The sequence below is a fragment of the Lagenorhynchus albirostris genome, chromosome 11, assembly GCF_949774975.1.
Source record: "Lagenorhynchus albirostris chromosome 11, mLagAlb1.1, whole genome shotgun sequence".
Lineage (NCBI taxonomy): Eukaryota > Metazoa > Chordata > Mammalia > Artiodactyla > Delphinidae > Lagenorhynchus > Lagenorhynchus albirostris.
In genome coordinates this window covers 41,904,190-41,923,021 of record NC_083105.1, presented here as the reverse complement: position 1 = coordinate 41,923,021, position 18,832 = coordinate 41,904,190, and the positions used below count along the sequence as shown (strand labels likewise).

General features: G+C 36.8%; 1 long non-coding RNA gene across 4 annotated transcripts in view; it reads left to right on the top strand.

The window, feature by feature from the left end:
- Window positions 1-17,642, top strand: part of LOC132529100 (uncharacterized) — a 32,615-nt gene extending 14,973 nt beyond the window's left edge. For 2 of the 4 annotated variants that reach the window (XR_009543380.1, XR_009543378.1), the window contains 2 exons: window positions 15,568-15,648; window positions 17,480-17,642. This is a non-coding gene — a long non-coding RNA (uncharacterized LOC132529100). Of the gene's footprint in view, window positions 1-15,567; window positions 15,788-17,479 lie in introns of all 4 variants that reach the window. The other 2 variants (XR_009543379.1, XR_009543377.1) reach the window with 1 other exon arrangement.
- The last annotated feature ends 1,190 nt before the right edge of the window (window positions 17,643-18,832 follow it).

Below are 18,832 nucleotides of genomic sequence, written 5' to 3'. Positions count from 1 at the left end.
TCAGCAAAGTTAACTAATTCATCCAAAATTACACAGAAAGTAAGCAGAGGCACCATTATGTGAACCTGGATAATCTGACTCCAGAGCTTGTGCCTAACATCTATCCTATATGATCTCCCAACATCACACTGGAAGCCTGGCAGAACCTAGCCATCGCTAGGGATATTTAATTTGATTCACTGAAATTCAGTTTCAAATCAGCATACATTTACTGAATGCTCTCTTTGTGTCAGGCATTGCTGTTCCATCTGGAGAAGGTTTGGGTTATTTGACTGTATAGATCTATTCCTATAGATATAAACAAATAGGACGACTGTGATGCTTAATATTATATGTCAGCTTGACTGGGCCACCGTGCCCAGATATTTAGTCAAACTTAATTCTGGATGTTTCTGTGAAGGTGTTTTTGGATGAGATTAACATTTAAATTGGTGGACTTTGAGGAAAGCAGATTGCCCTCCATGATGTGGGTGGGCCTTATCCAATCAGTTGAGGGCCTTAATAGAACAAAGACTGACCTTCTCCAAGTGAGAAGGACTTCTGACAGCAGACTGTTTTTGGACTTGAACTGCAGCTCTTCTCTGAGTCTTCACAATTGCATGAACCAATTTCTTAAAATATCTCTCTCTTTCTGTCTCTCTCTGTCTCTCTCTGTCTCTTTCTCTCTCTCTCTCTCTCTCTCTCTCTCTCTCTCTCTCTCTCTCTCTATATATATATATATATATATATATATATAAAAAACAAGATCCTGTGCAAACTTTATATATTTTGATTTTAGAATGTCAGGTGTTGTCCTGATTACTGTAGCCCTATAGTATAGTCTGAAGGCAGGGAGCCTGATTCCTCCAGCTCCATTTCGTTTTTTGTTTTTTTTTTTCCTCAAGATTGCTTTGGCTATTTGAGGTCTTTTGTGTTTCCATACAAATTGTAAAATTTTTTGTTCTAGTTCTGTGAAAAATGCCATTGGTAATTTGATAGGGATTGCATTGAATCTGTAGATTGCTATGGGTAATATAGTCATTTTCACAATATTGATTCTTCCAATCCAGGAACATGGTATATCTCACCATCTGTTTGTGTCATCTTTGGTGTCTTTCATCAGTATCTTAAAGTTTTCTGCATACAGGTCTTTTGCCTCCTTAGGTAGGTTTATTCCTAGGTATTTTATTCTTTTTGTTGCAATGGTAAATGGGATTGTTTCCTTAATTTTTTTTCTGATCTTTCGTTGTTAGTGTATAGGAATGCAAGAGACTTCTGTGTATTAATTTTGTATCCTGTGACTTTACTAAATTCTTCTCTAGTAGCTTTCTGGTGGCATCTTTAGGATTTTCTATGTATAGTGTCATGTCATCTGCAAACAGTGACAGCTTTACTTCTTCTTTTCCAATTTGGATTCCTTTTATTTCTTTTTCTTCTCTGATTGCCATGGCTAGGACTTCCAAAACTATGTTGAATAATAGTGGTGATAGTGGGCACCCTTGTCTTGTTCCTGATTTTAGAGGAAATGCTTTCAGTTTTTTACTATTGAGAATAATGTTTGCTGTGGGTTTGTCATATATGGCATTTACTATGTTGAAGTAGGTTTCCTGTATGCCCACTTTCTGGAGAGTTTTTATTCTAAATGGGTATTGAATTTTGTTGGAAACTTTTTCTGCATCTATTGAGATGATCATATGGTTTTCATTCTTCAATTTGTTAGTATGGTGTATCACACTGATTGGTTTACATATATTGAAGAATCCTTGCATCACTGGGATAAATCCCACTTTACCATGGTGTATAATCCTTTTAATGGGGTGTTAGACTCGGTTTGCTAGTATTTTGTTGAGGATTTTTGCATCTGTGCTATACTTCAGGGCTACAGTAGTCAAGACAGTATGGTACTGGCACAAAAACAGAAATATAGATAATGGAACAGGATAGAAAGCCCAGAGACAAACCCATGTACCTATGGTCACCTAATCTATGACAAAGGAGGCCAGAATATACAATGGAGCAAAGACAGCCTCTTCAATAAGTGGTGCTGGGAAAAATGGACAGCTCCATGTAAAAGAATGAAATTAGAACACTCCCTAATACCATACACAAAAATAAACTCAAAATGGATTAAAGACCTAAGTGTAAGGCCAGACACTATAAAACTCTTAGAGGAAAACATGGGCAGAACACTCTTTGACATAAATCACAGCAAGATCTTTTTTGACCCACCTCCTAGATTAATGAGAATAAAAACACAAAAACAAAAACAAATGGGACCTAATTAAACTTAAAAGCTTTTGCACAGCAAAAGAAACCACAAACAAGATGAAAAGACAACCCTCAGAATGGGAGACAATATTTGCAAATGAAGCAAATGACAAAGGATTAATCTCTAAAATATACAAGCAACTCATGCAGCTCAACATCAAAAAAACAAACAACCCATATAAAAAAAAAAAGAACAGAACAGAAAAACAAACAACCCAATCAAAAAAATGGGCTGAAGACCTAAATAGACATTTCTCCAAAGAAGACATATAGATGGCCAACGCAAACACATGAAAAAATGCTCACCATCACTAATTATTAGAGGAATGCAAATCAAAACTACAATGAGCTATCACCTCACACCAGTCAGAATGGCCACCATCACAAAATCTACAAACAATAAATGCTGGAGAGGGTGTGGAGAAAAGGGAACCCTCTTGCATTGTTGGTGGGCATGTAAGTTGTTACAGCCACTATGGAGAACAGTATGGAGGTTCCTTAAAAAACTAAAAATAAAACTACCATATGACCCAGCAATCCCACTACTGGGCATATGCCCTGAGAAAACCATAATTCAAAAAGAGACATATATCACAATGTTCATTGAAGCACTATTTACAATAGCCAGGACATGGAAGCAACCTATATGTCCATCAACAGAGGAATGGATAAAGAAGATGTGGTACATATATACAATGGAATATTACTTGCCATAAAAAGGAATGAAATCGGCTCATTTGCAGAGATGTGATTCGACATAGAGATTCATATAGGGTGGAGTTAAGTCAGAAAGAGAAAACAAATATCGTATATTAACACATATATGTGGAATCTGAAAAAAAATGGTATAGATGATCTTATTTACAAAGCAGAAATAGAGACACAAACATAGAGAACAAACGTATGTATACCAAGGGGGAAAGGGGGGGTAGGATGAATTGGGAGATTGGGATTGACATATATACACTATTGATACTATGTATAAAATAGATAACTAATGAGAACCTACTATGTAGCACAGGGAACTCTACTCAGTGCTCTGTGGTGACCTAAATGGGAAGGAAATCCAAAAAAGAGGGGATCTATGTACACATATTGTTGATTCACTTTGCTGTACAGTAGAAACTAACAAAACATTGTAAAGCAACTATACTCCAATAAAAATTGAAAACAAAATTACAGTGAGATAATACTGCAAAAAAATGTCAAGTAAAATAGCAGAATTCTAGAATAACTTACAGAAATAAGTCAATGTTTATTATATTCTCTTTTCTTTTTTTGGCCACACCATGCAGCTTTCGGGATCTTAGTTCCCCAACCAGGAATTGAACCTGGGCCCCAGCAGTGAAAGTGCCAAGTCCTAACCACTGGACCACCAGGGAATTCCCCATATTTTCTATAATACAAGAAGTTTTTAAAAACTCTATTATAAAATACATAGATTTTTGCAAAGAACCTTGTAAATGGAAAAAAACAGCCAAAACAATCTGCTACATATAAGCCTTAGTATGTGGTTTTATAGTCTGTCTACTTAGGGGAGTGTTCTATCTTCACAAATTCAGTGTTACGAGAATATGTGGCTGGGTGTTAATTATCATTTTAAAAGGAATTTAGTTCTCCTACACAGCTGAGAATGCTAACAGTCTCCAATTTTAATTTGTTCTCCTGTACAAGACGCTGTTTCTTAAGTATTTAGTTGCCTCCTGCTGGTCACACAAACTTTAGACTTCCTAAAAATATGTATTTCTCAATAAATTGCATATGATGACAAACTTCTAAAGAGATGCATTGGACTTTTTCATCAAATGAATTCACAGTGGATTTCCAGTCTCAATTGAGATAAGTAAGTTAGCTCATAGGTTTTCTTAAGCATGATCCTCTTCTTTCTTTCATGTCATATTTTATGTCTCTTCAAATCCTTTTTGAAACCAGATGCGAATAACCTCAAATTGAGATGCAAAAAGCACTTGTTCAAGAATCTTAGAAGCTGTATTTTTATTGTCTCTACTACCATCTCTCTGGCTAATCTTGGACAAGACACTTTAACTTCTTGGTACTGACTTCCTCATCTGCAATTTGAAGTATAATTGACATGCAGTAAACTGTACATATTTAAAGTATAATTTGATAAGTTTTGACACATGTATACAGACATGGAACTATCATTATAATCAAGATAACAAACATATTTATCACTCCCAAAAGTTTTTTCGTGTCACTTTGTATTTCCTTCCTCCTTCCTCCTGCCCCTCCCAGCCTTCTCCTATCCTCAAGTGCTGATGTGTGTTTTCTGTCACCATATATTAGTTTGCATTTTTCAGAGAAAAACAGAAATTTTAAGCTCATTAGTTTAAGTGACTAAAATGAGATATGGAAGAACTTAAATTCTTTTAAAATATTTTTTAAAAATTGAGATTTCCTATCTTGAAACCTGAGACAGCAGTGTGATGCAGTGGTTAAAGCCCTTAACTTTAGAGTAAGCGGACATGAGTTTTGGGTCTTGGCTTTGTCATTCACTAGCTGTTATGACCTTGGGCAAATTACTCAATATCCTGAGGTTAACAGTTTCCCCATACTTAGGGGAAAGAATAATAATAGCTTCTATGCTCAAAAAGACGTTGTGAAATTGCATGCAAAGCAATTAGCTCAGTGCTGGGCCTGTTCACACAGTATACTCAGCCAACGGTAGTCACCTATCTTTAGACATTTCAAAGAGTCCTACCCATATTTTAAGAAAAGGAAATGAGAACTCTGATCATGCAGACAGTATAATCTTAAGGCAACTGTTTTCAAAGTTTTATGTGAAGATTACAGTAATTCACTGTGCTAGACATGGTGTCCATATGATTCTGACTCAAGTCCTTTTTGTAAGTACCTCATTGGTTTTTCTTCCTCATAACTGTTACCCCGAGTGTCATGGGTCCCCTTTTTGTAATTCTATCCATACCCTCCCCAAACATGTGACCCGACAGTCACTGGTTTGACGAATGACTTGGCCAAAGTAGAGTGAATGGTAGTCACCACTTCAGAAGACAGGCACCACTTCAGAAGACAGGCACTAAAGAAAACTAGTCCTTTTTTGGTGATAAATGTTCTTTAATAGTTTTCTTCTCTATATTTAAATACTTCTGTCATTCTTTTTGTGCCGTTTAGCTTTGCCAGGTTCATACTTGATAGAACTCTCTCTCTACAACAGAAACTAATAAGCTCCACTTGCTAGCCTAGCCCAGTCTAGCATCCAGGGTAAGTTCTGGCTTTGTGGAGAAGAGAGTTTAGATACTGTATCTTAGAAAACTCTCTTGTGCTTTCTTTCTTGAAGTTTTAGCATTGCTTTACTAAAGATAGTCCAGAGAAATTATATGGGGTCGTGGGAGGAGGTTCATAATTCTTATGTGGGAAGGAGGATCTCCTGCTTAATATCCCTCCTATTTTGTAATGTACCATCTATACACGTTTATTTACTCCTTCTACCTTAACCTAGCTTCCTCCCAGAAATTAGTCTATGACAATGACTTACGTGCAGGTAGTTGATTTTGGAAAGAGATCCCAGCAAATGAGTGAAAAACTGGGAAACTAAAACATGGAAGGGAGGAAAGCCAATTCAAGACTAGATGATCAGTCTAGACATTTCTGTAGGCAACTAGGGTTCATTTTTCTAGATCTTTGAATAGTTGTCTAGAATTCATCTAGAATTGTCTGCCTGAGTGAAGAAAAGGGAAGCATTTATCTACTAGTTTCCACCCCTCATTGTTCATTGTGGCAGATAGACCCTGAGGTAACAACTACCAATGATCCCTGCCTTTTAATGCCCTTCTTTAAGCTCCTATCCCTGAATGTAGGTGGAGCCTGTGAATTGCTTCCAACCAATAGAATATGGCAAAAGTTAAAGGTATTACTGCCATAATTACATTGTATGGCAGATGTTATGGGATACATCACTCCCATCATTATGTTACATTATGTAAGAATTCATCTTATTAGCAGAATTGCCCTTTGTCACTTTGCTGCTGTCTTTGAAGAAGCAAGCTGCTATGTTATGAACCGCCTATAGAGAGAACCATGTGGCAAGGAACTCACATGGCCTCTAGAAGTGGAGGACAGCCTCTGGCTGACAGCCAGCAAAAATGTCTGAAGCTCTCAGTCCTACAGCTGCAAGGAAATGAATTCTGCCAACAACCTGAGAGTTTGGAAGAAGATTCTTCTTCATTTGAGCCTCCAGATGGGAACACAACACAGTCAACACGTTCAATGGGAGACCCAACAGTGGAAACTCCAACTAAGCTGTGCCTGAACTCCTGACCCACAGAAACAGAGATAATAAATATGTGTTGTTTTAAGCTGATAAGTTTATGGGATTCGTTACGCAGAAATAGAAAACATACATATTTTGGTACCTAGAAGTGTAGTGCTGTTTTAACAGGTACCTGAAAATATGTTTTGGAACTGAGTGATGGGTGGAGGCTGGAAGAATGTTGAAGAGCATAATAGAGAAATTTCAGCACCATGACTAGAATCACCATGACTATCAGTAGAAATATGGACACTGAGGACACTGCTATGAAGTTCTCAGAAGGAAGTGAGGAGCATGTTATTGGAAACTAGAGGAAGGAGAATACTTGTTATGTAGTGACAAAAAAGCTTAGTGAAATTGTCTGCTGCAGTTATGTTGAAAGCAAAACTTGTAAGTGATGGAACTTTGTTATATAGTTACAGTGATTTCTAAGCAAAATGTTGAAGGTGACACTTTTATTCTTGATACATATAGCAAAATGCAAAATGTCAGAGAGAGAGAGAATTTAGGGGCAATACTGTTAAATAAAAAGGGATCAGGATGGGCTTCCCTGGTGGCACAGTGGTTAAGAATCTGCCTGCCAATGCAGGGGACACGGATTCGAGCCCTGGTCTGGGAAGATCCCACATGCCACGGAGCAACTAAGCCCATGCGCCACAACTACTGAGCCCGTGCGCCTAGAGCCCGTGCTCTGTAACAAGAGAAGCCACAGTAATGAGAAGCCCACGCACCACAACGAAGACTAGCCCCCGCTCTCCGCAACTAGAGAAAGTCCACCGCAGCCCGCACGTAGCAACAAAGACCCAACTCAGCCAAAAATAAAAATTAATTAATTTTTTAAAAAGGGATCAGGACTTGATGATTTTGAAAATCTTCATCTTCCCCAGATGGTAAAAAATATTGTTAGGAGATGGCTTCTGAACACTGTCCAGAAAGCCTCCTCTAGAGAAGTAGCACTACAACCTTTTGTTAAAACCACAAAGAGATCAAAAGGTCAGGGTGCCTTCCTCTGTTAACTTTTTCTGATTGCAACTAGACTGGGGATTCTAGTGCCATTAAGTCCATGCTCTAGACTGTCTTCTAGAGGCTACCTTGGGGTGGGGGAATCAGAATTCTAACCAAATAAAACTAAAGTTTAGATCAGACATCAGTAAACCAGGGGATGTGGGTAATCTTAACTTCATCAGACTCTCAGATTTTCTGCTACTTCAACTCAAGATAGATTTGAACAATTTCTGGACCAAGGAATTGTAGCCATTTACGTAGAGGAGCTACCAATCCCTAACTTCTGTTTTCCAACAGACCTAAAAAGGTCCTGGGGTGGGACTGCTGAGGACAGCAGTTCTTAAGCATTTGGTCTCAAAACCCATTTACACCTTTAAAAATTATGGAGAATTCCAAAGAGCTTTTGTTTATATCTGTTGATATTTACCATATTAGATATTAAAACTAGTAATTTTTAAGGTTTAGTGATTCCTTTATAAAAGACAATAAGCCCATTATATTTTAAGATAAATAATATATATTTCATGAAAATTAACTATATTTTCCAAAAGAATTTAGGGATAAAAGTGGTATTGGTTTTACATTTTTGCAGATCTCTTTAATGTCTGGCTTAATAGAAGACAGTTCAATTCTTATGTCTATTTCTGTATTCCATATGTTCTGATATGTTTTTTTAGTTGAAATAAATGAAGAAAATCCAGCCTCGCACACATATGTAATTGGAAAAGTATTTAATAGTTCTTTTAAAAGTTAATTGTGAATATAATTCTTTGCTTTCACACCACCAAAACCTTAAAAGTGATAGTTTCTTAAAGGTTAGTAGCAATGTGGAACCTGAAACTATAGGAATGAACATTTGTATACTGTAACATTAAAATCCATTGGTGTATTATGGTGTGTCTTGAACTTTGAATGGATCTTTTAGTCCCACGTTGTTTTGTAATGTCATTCATTGGTCATTTGGAAAATAGTGGTTCACTAAGTTATGCATATCTTCCAAATCCTGACATGTATCATTTTGAAATATCAAAAACTCAACATTCATTAACATAACTACTCATCAGAAAAGTCCTTAAGAATTAGGAAATTGTCAAACTCACAGGGTGGATATAAGTTTTCCAAAATTCTAATTTTTGAAATCTCAAATTTTATTCTTAACAAAAAATGCTGTAAGTTGTTTTCATTGAAATGCAGACTTCATTAAATTTTGAGACAATGTCTGCCAGATACCCAAGTCTGAATGACTATAGGTTGTCTGTCTGTCAGTCTTTCAAGCAAAAATGGTGTTCCATATAAAGAGTGGCTTGTTCAGCTCACAACTCAATCACATAAATCCTTTTCCTCGAGACAACCATTGTTCTTTGGTATACAGCAGAAATGCTTTATGTATTTTGCCTCACATAACTTTTAAAAGACGTGATCAAGGGTTCAGATTTGATAAAATTAATAATTATTACTATTTTATCAAGGATCATCTTAAATTCTCTTTTTTTTCCTGTGAGTACAGTCATCCCTTGGTATCCACGGGGGATTGGTTTCAGGATTCCCCTGCAGTTGCCAAAATACTACGGTGCTCATGTCTCATACTAAATGGCACAGTATTTGCATACAATCTATGGAATATTCTCCTGTATAATTTAAATCATCTCTAGATTACTTATAACACCTAATACAATGTAAATGCAATGTAAATAGTTCATAAATGCTATGTAAATATTTAGTGGAGCAGCAAATTCAAGTTTTGCTTTTTTGGAACTTTTCAAAAGAAAAAATTAAAAAAATAATTTCAGTTCATGGTTGGTTGAATCTGCGGGAATACAGAGGGCCAGCTGTATATAGCAATGAAGAATACAATGACTTGGCATCACTGCTTTGATTTCTGTTAAGGAACTAGCAATAGTACAAATATCAACACAGTGAGGGAGGCAAGTTATGTCTTAGTATTACTGTGAAAATATTTTTGACCTTGCAGATAGCTTCCCGGGGACTCCATGGAGTCTGCAGATCACATTTTGAGAACCACCGATCAAGAACAAATCTAAACTCTAAGTGGTGGCAATCCATTTTTCACAATTTGCCCTTCTGAGTAGAGTCTGTGCTGTTATAACCAATCCTGGCCTAACTTCTCTCTCATCAGCTTTTTCTGCTTGCTAATAAGCAATGACCCATCATATTCGGTTCTTGGTTCCAGCACAATTCCCCATTTCTAACCCTCCATTCTTCTTGCCAAAGTAAAGATTTCTTGCCTCTATTTTTATCTGCCTAATCAAACCCTACACTAATCTTCTAATGATTCCATTTTAATTCTTGATCTCATTCCAGGAATCAACCTAGCCCTTCAGGGTAGAATTTTATTCATTCATTTTTTATTTCATTTATACATTCATTGATTAATTCATTTAATCAATGAATTAAATAAGTTCATTAATTTTAAAATGAATTTTCTGCAAATCTACTGTTTCATTTGTTAGAGAGATGACATTTGCTTTTGCCCTTAAAGGGTGACATAATTTGAACAGATGAAATGAAAGTGTAGGTTTTTCAAAGTATAATAAATAGTAATAGCTTTATGGAGGTAAAAAAGTCTTCCTCCTTGCTTGGGGAAAGGCAAGGAGGATGCAGATAGTAGAGTAATTAAAGACAAGGCCAAAAATTTAGTATAGGGTCATCTCATGGAGGTACTGACTGCCTGAAGTTCATTTGGTAAGCAATGGGGAACTACCAGAGATGTTTCAGCGGAGGCAGAGGTAATGGGGTGAAACAGTCTCAGTAAAGCATTATTTGCTTGAGATTTGTTTGGCAACTATAGATGAAAAGAATTTGGTGGCAAAAAGACACTTGAGGCCAGAAAAACAGGTTGGAGACCTGAACTAGGGTGGTGGCCCTAGAAATGGAGATGAGTGGAGATAGATTTTGAGAACAATGAGGAAGTAAGTTCAATAGGTGGTGGTGAGGGAGAAGTGGTTGTCAAAAATGACTAGAGTTTCAAGCATGAGTTACTGGGAGAATGGTGATGCTATTCAAAGAAATCAGGAAGTCAAAAAAAGGAACGGTTTGTGTGAGGCAAGACGTTGAGCTCAGTTCTTTACCTGTTAGGCATATAAATGGCTATACTCAAGGGGGAACTAACTAATTTTATAGCACTTACAAGAACTGGAGCCTAACAGAAGATTGTGGTTATAGCTGGACTGGCTTTATACTGTCTCTTTGCAATATAAACGTAAAGGGGAAAATGAAAAATGCAGTCAGTATTTTAATTCACTGTAGTTTCTCTCTAGACAAATCTAGCAGGAATCTGTAGCTTTTCTGTGGTCCATATATCACAAAGATAGCTCTTTTAAAGTGATGTATATTTATTAAACAATTTGTATGTGTTATTTATTATGCTAAATTGTATGTCAGTTAATCCTGGCAACAGCACTTAGATATTATTATCTGGATTTTCATAAGAGAAATCAAGGTACAAAGATGTTAAGTAACTTTTCCAAGTTCAAATAGGAAGTGATGGAATGACATTTGAAACCAGGTTCTGTGCGGTTTCAAAGTTCTTGTTTCATCTACTCTATATAACTGAAGTATTTATGTGCCTTTCCTCCCTTTTCCTTTTCACAGAATGAAAAGTGAATAGTGCCTTTTAGCATGGACTATTGGTCTTTACTCTATGATTGTATCCAGAGGTTCATTAATGCCGTCTTAGGAGATCTGTCTTAGGAAAGGCTACTGCTCAGGGGGCTCTCCCTTTTTATTTTCCTTCCAGTTTTATTGAGATATAATTGGCATACATCACTGAATAAGTTTAAGGTATACAGCAAAATGGTTTGACTTACATATATTGTGGTAATGTTTAGTTAGCGTCCATCATATCATATAGATAAAAAAGAAAGAAAAAAAAGAAACAAAATTTTCCTTGTGATGAGAACTTTTAAGATTTACTCTCAACAACTTTTCTATATATCATACAGCAGTGTTAACTGTAGTTATCATGCTGTACATTACAGCCCTAGTACTTATTTATCTTGTAACTGGAAGTTTCTACCTTTTTAAAAATTTTTATTTATTTATTTATTTTTTATTTATTTATTTTTTTTTTTGTGGTACGCGGGCCTCTCACTGCTGTGGCCTCTCCCGTTGCGGAGCACAGGCTCCGGACGCGCAGGCTCAGCGGCCATGGCTCACGGGCCCAGCCGCTCCGCGGCATGTGGGATCTTCCCGGACCGGGGCACGAACCCATGTCCCCTACATCGGCAGGCGGACTCTCAACCACTGCGCCACCAGGGAAGCCCTATTTATTTTTTTAATTGAAGTATAGTTGATTTACAATGTTGTGTTAGTGTCAGGTGTACAGCAAAGTTATTCAATTATATATATATATATTCAGTTTTTATATATATACAAAACTTTTATTTTTCAGGTTATTCTCCCATATAGGTTATTACAAAATATTGAGTATAGTTCCCTGTGCTATACAGTAGGTCCTTGTTTTTTATCTACTTTGTAGATAGTAGTGTGTGTATGTTACTCCTAAATTCCTGATTTATCCCTCTCTTCCCCCTTTCCCCTTTGGTAACTGTAAGTTTGATATTCTATGTCTGTTTCTGTTTTGTAAATAAGTTCATTTGTATCATTTTTTTAGATTCCACATATAAGTGATATCATATGATATTTGTCTTTGACTTACTTCACTTAGTATGATAATCTCTAAATGCATCCATGTTGCTGAAAATGACATTATTTCATCGTTTTTGTGGCTAATATTCCATTGTATGTATATATACCACAACTTCTTTAACCTTTCATCTATCGATGGACATTTAGGTTGTAGAAGTTTGTACCTTTTGACAACCTTCCTCCAATTCCTCCTCCCCTGAACCGCCCCCCGACCCATAACCGCAAATCTGATCTCTTTTTCTATGAGTTTAGTGTTTTGTTTTTCAAGATTCTTCATTTAAGTGAGATCATATAGTATTTGTCTTTTTCTGTCTGACTTATTTCACTTAGCATAATGCCCTCAAGGTCCATCCATGCTGTTGTAGATGGCAGGGTTCCCTCAGTTTTTAATGGCTGAATAATATTCTTTTGTATGTATATACTGTAACTTCTTTATCCGTGCACTTATGGACAGACACTTAGGTTTTATCCATGTCTCAGCTATTGTAAATAATGCTGCTATGAACATGGCGATGCAGATATCTTCTTGAGTTAGTGCTTTTGTTTCCTTTGGATATATTCCAAGAAATGGAATAACTGGATTGTATTGTAGTTCTATTTCTAACTTTTTGAGGATCCTCCAAACTGTTTTCCTTGTGTCTGTACTTGTTTACTATCTCACCAACAATGCACAAGGGTTCCCTTTCCTCCACATCCTCACCAGCATTTTTACCTCTTATCTTTTGGATGATGGCTACTTTAACAGGCATAAGGTGATATCATATTGTGGTTTTAATTTGCATTTCCCTAATGACTAGTGATGTTGAACATCTTTTCATGTACCTATTGGCCTTTTGTATATCTTTTTTTGGAAAAATGTCTATTCAGGTCTTTTGCCCATCTTTTAATTGGATTATTTAGTTTTATCATTATGGTTTTTTTGTTTTGGGGGAGATTTTTGGCTGTTGGATTGTATGAGTTCTTCATATATTTTGGATAATAACCCCTTATCAGATATCTGGTTTGCAAATATTTTTTTCCCATTCCATGGTTGCCTTTTTACTTTGTTGATTGTTTCTTTTACTATGAAGAAGCTTTTTAGTTTTATGTCATCCAACTTGTTTATTTTTGCTTTTGGTGACATATCCAAAAAATCATTGCCAACACCCATGTCAAGGAACTTTTTTCCTATGTTTTCTTCTAGGAGTTGCATGGTTCAGGTCCCATGTTTAAGTCTTCAATTCATTTTCAGTTAATTTTTGTACGTGGTGTAAGATAGGAGTCTATTTTCATTATTTTACATGTGAATATCCAATTTTACCAACACCATTTATCAAACAGACTGTTTTCTCCACTGAGGCACTCTCTTTCAACTACTATAATGGGCAACTACTTTCCCCATTGGAATGATAATTCCTGTCCCTTACTTAAGACTGAGAGCACTATTAAGTAACAAAATTAATTTAACTGTAATACCACAACTTAAGAAGAGCAGATATAATAGTTTTAAATGTAGCTATAGTAAATACTGTCATTAAAAAATAATGAAGAGCTAGATAAGTTCCTCTGAAACCACTTTATTTATTTTTTATTTTTATTGGAGTATAGTTGATTTACTATGTTGTGTTAGTTTCTGCTGTACAGCAAAGTGAATCAGTTATACATAAACATATATCCACTCTTTTTTAGATTCTTTTCCCATATAGGTATTACAGGATATTGAGTAGAGTTCCCTGTGTTACACAGTAGGTCCTTATTAGTTATCTGTTTTGTATACAGTAGTGTGTATATGTCAATCCCAATCTCAGTTTATCGCCCCTCTCTTTCCTCCTGATAACCATAAGTTTGTTTTTTACATCTGTGACTCTATTTCTGTTTTGTAAATAACAAAACATTTGTTATTGGGGGGGATTGTTTCATTTGTACCATTTTTTTAGATTCCACATATAAGCGATATCATATGATATTTGTCATTCTCTGTCTGACTTATTTCACTCAGTATGACAATCTCTAGTTCCATCCATGTTGCTGCAAATGGCATTATTTTGTCCTTTTTTATGGCTGAGTAATATTCCATTGTGTATATGTACCACATCTTTATCCATTCCTATATTGATGGACATTTAGGTTGCTTCCATGTCCTGGCTATTGTAAATAGTGCTGCACTGAACATAGGGGTGCATGTATTTTTTTTGAATTATGTGAAACCAGTTTAAATTTAGACAAATAGCAGAGAATGACCTTAACAGCAAGTCTGAGCATTCAAGTATGGAGGTCTTTCTCTACATAAGGGAAGATAGAGGATGCCTAGTCTTGGAAATTAACGTTGTGGTTGAATGCTCCCCCAGAGTGTAATGAGCAGAGAACCAAGAAATACACGCCTGTGCTACATTTGTTACATGCACGGCCTGGCACTTGATGAGTGTTCCATGAATGTAAGTCCCTTTCCCTTTTGCATTTTACAAAATATTTCCACACATCTCATTTTGTTTACTCTATATATTGAAAAGAAAATCCCAAGGAATAAACTGTTATCATTCTCATTGTACCGGTACGTAAGAATCTTTACATGCTGAAGCTGAAAATGACTAGACGATTCTGCAGTTTGGTGTCTCTAGCCTCAATGTTCTGGGTTTGCACTCTCCCTGTAGGAATTGATCATGTGTTTCTCTGCCCATTGAGTTGTGATAAGAAAGATTTTCCTGCTTGGAGTCCAAACTGAGCATGGATCCCACATAAATAAAGACCCATGACACTTTTTTTGGGGGGTTGGTTTTGTTTGTTTGTTTTTGGACATGCCACACGGCTTGTGGGATCTTAGTTCCCTGACCAGGGATCAAATTCGTGCCCGCTGCAATGGAAGCACAGAGTCCTAACCACTGGACCACCAGGGAATCCCCCCATGACACTTTTTGCCATTGAACTGAGCTGGGGACCCTACTGACTGTTAATCCCTTTATCCCAGGTTTAAGTGGGTGACATTTTGTATTACAAAGGTATACATACCGGTGCTTAATTTGAGAGAGTTTCAAAGAAAGTCTCATGGAAAGTCTCAGACATGAGGTGGAGTTTCTAGACCTGACATCATTGTATTAACATAAGTGAAAAAGAGCTTTGAAGACATGAAGAAAGCAAAAGCATGACACGACCATATTGCACAAAAGAGATGGGTCTGCCAACAGCATGAAGAGAAACTGGAAGGAGACAAATTTAACTAGATTTTCAAAGTTCAGATGGTAGGGGATGTTGACCAGGAAGATTATAAATTTTGACTATAACCTATTTAAGAAGCATTTGGTTCTTAAGAAGGGAGAAACTATTTACAAGTAAAACCAACATAATCTTGCCTAAGACCTGGTTTTGTGTCTTTACTTCAGGTTCCTTCATTTTGTGAAAAGGAAAGGGTGTTGCAGGAAAGAGAGTGGGGCACGAGAGGATGGCCATGTCCCAGGTCTCAGGTGAGTCCCGAGATGGCCACCAAGTGTGGGTTCTTGGCTTCGTGCAAGAAAGAATTCAAGAATGAGCCACAGTAAAGAGAAAGAAGATTCATTCAGGGAGAAACACACTCCACAGACAGAATGTGGGCCATCTCGGAAGGTGAGAAAGGCACCATGATATGGGGTTGTCAGTTTTTATAGGGGTGGGTAATTTCATAGGGTAATGAGCAGGAGGAGTATTCTAGCTATTTGGGGGAAGGAGTGGGGATTTCCAGGAATTGGGCCACCACCCACTTTCGACCTTTTGTGGTTGGCCTTGGAACTGTCATGGTGCCTGTAACTGTGTCATTTAGCTTGTTGATGTGTTACATTGAGCGTATACTGAGGCTCAAGGTCTAGTGGAAGTCTGGGACCTATTTGGCTCTAATCAGTTTATGTCTTGTCCTCAGGCTATGTCTTTCTTTCAAAGGTTGTGCCCTTGCCCCCTTCCTGTCTCAAGGGGAGGAAAGCATAATGACTAAATAACTTGGGAAGAGTGACCCCCAAAACAGTACAAGGGAATTGTTCTTCCCTTGACTAGTGTTTGACAAGAATCCTAGAAACCAGGAAAATTTCCTTACTGTATTAAATTCAGACCCTTAACAATCAGAATAATTAACCTGAGTATCATGAGATGGTTGAGTAAAGCCCCCTAATCTCCTTTATATAATCACCTATAAAAAACAGAATGGTATTTTGGGTAAGCCAGAATACCTGCAACACAAATTTAAATACACCTGCATTAGATCCAGTACCTAATATCATCACTAACATCTATATTCTATTTGTTCATTCAATAAATATTTATGAATTCCCTACCATATGCCAGACACTGAGGATACAGTATTTACAAGACAGATGTGATCCCTGACCCCATGGAACTCACAGTCCCCTGGGGAAAACAGGCATTAAATAAATAATTGCATTTATTTTTACCTTTATAACTTTGTAAAAAATGAACAAATATTTTTTGAAGTTTTATGCTGGGTGTAGGAGATACAAAGATAGCTGTCTACAAGGAAGTTTATAGAACCCATAAGATCTGAAAATCCTATTTTAGAATATGGCATGGTGAAGGACTGAACATAAAGACCCTGATCCAAATAGTTCTATGTCTAGGACTTGTCCTTATGTGTTAACATGAGATCTGGATTTTAAAAAAAGAATTCCCTTGCATTATGGTTTAAGCCTCTTTAAGGCAATGTAACTAGAGGCAACGGTAAACTGATCATACTGCCCTCAGACAACATCAGAGGGACTATTTCTGAGTCATCAGACATATACAATACGAACATATCCCTCTCAAGTCCATCTCTCTAAAAATAGACCAGGACAGTCTCAAAGCACATATTCCTCCATTGATATGTACTTAGAACTTTTAGATTTCTGGTCCCAATTTTGGAACTATATGGTCATTCATTGCACCTATTAGCTGACAATCATTATTTCAAGAAATCCAAACGCCAGAACTGGTAATGGTCATACTAGGACTGCAGTGATGTGAGGTATAATACTTTTATGTAATAATTTTAATCATAAATAACCTAAAAATTCACTCTGGGCTCCTCCAATTAAAAGAAAAGTATAAAACTCAAATAATATTTCCTACAACATTCCATGGTCTCCCAAATTTGGAAATGTGTATTTAAACAAAATAAAAAATTTTAAACAAATGTTCCATGGAATGCTTCTGTTAAAAATTGGTGGAATCAAGAGAGAAAAGTGATATATGCATAGTGTGCCAATAAACTGGCTTTCTGAAAACAGAAACAAAGACGAAATTCTGATTTGAAGTCTTTGTTGACTTTTTTAGTATGAGTATTCGCACCATGGCCAACTTCAAGCTACCAACCTGAAATCGCAGAACGTACAGTTGTGGAGAGATGTGCACAATCAGCTCTCAAGAGCCTGGGTAAGCCAGCTCCAGCACCCACTGGCTGTTCCTCAGAGAAAAAATAAATATTAATTTATTTTCTGTCAAAGAGGCCAAAGACTCCATCTTTTCTGATGTAGTTCCTAGAATATCCAATTTGGGGAATTATGCTTAATGTTGGTTCTAATACTTTATAAAACTAAAGATTCCTTTTATAAACCTTTTCAGTGCTGCACACTTTGATGTGATTTAGGTCTAAACATAGCAACCAATTTTCCCTAATGAGAAATATAGATAAAGATGTGAATGTTTATTAGGAAGACAGTGACATTAAAAAGATTTGTGCTACTTGGCAGTAAAAGCATTTCTATTCCTTTGGTTGAAGTAAATTTATAGCACTCTCCATGACTGTCCACCAGATGGCAGACATTTCACAGCAACTTTACAAATAAGGCACATCTGCATTTCTGCAAGGCTGAACAATAATTTTTGAAGATGCTAAAGGAAATAACGAGCACATTTGGATAAACAGCAATACATGCAGGAGCACATTTGCAACTTGGATTATACTCTTATTTTTCCCCTCTGTTTGGGGTTCCAGAGGGTATTATCCAACTGATCTTTCCTGATATTTTCATTCACGGAAACCTCTGAACTTGGCTAAAACTGAACTTTTGATCTTTCCCTCGCCTCCAATTCCACTTCTCTTTCAGCCTTTTTTTCCAGCTGCTCTTTCCAGAAACCTGGAAATCATCCTTGATAATTTCACTTTTGTTATCTTCCATATCTAATCTGGCATCAAATTCTACTGATTCTTATCTATCTATAGCCTCCTAACTCATCTTCTTTCTTCTTTCCTCTACATAACAGAAACAGCATTGTTTTTAATATGTAAATCAGAACATGTTAGTCTCCTCTTTTTTTTTTTTTTTTTGCGGTATGAGGGCCTCTCCCTCTTGTGGTCTCTCCCGTTGCGGAGCACAAGCTCTGGACGCGCAGGCTCAGCGGCCATGGCTCACGGGCCCAGCCGCTCTGCGGCATGTGGGATCTTCCCGGTCCGGGGCATGAACCCGTGTCCCCTGCATCGGCAGGCGGACTCCCAACCACCGCGCCACGAGGGAAGCCCGTTATTCTCCTTTTTAAATCCTTCAATGGCTTAAATAATAATTTTTTCTTTAACTATTGACTTATTTTCCTTTAAAGTAATTTACTTTTTACTTATTGTAGTAAAGTCTCAGAATGAACTAGTAAATGTGAGCAGATAAAAGGCAAAGCAATAAACTACAAAATCCC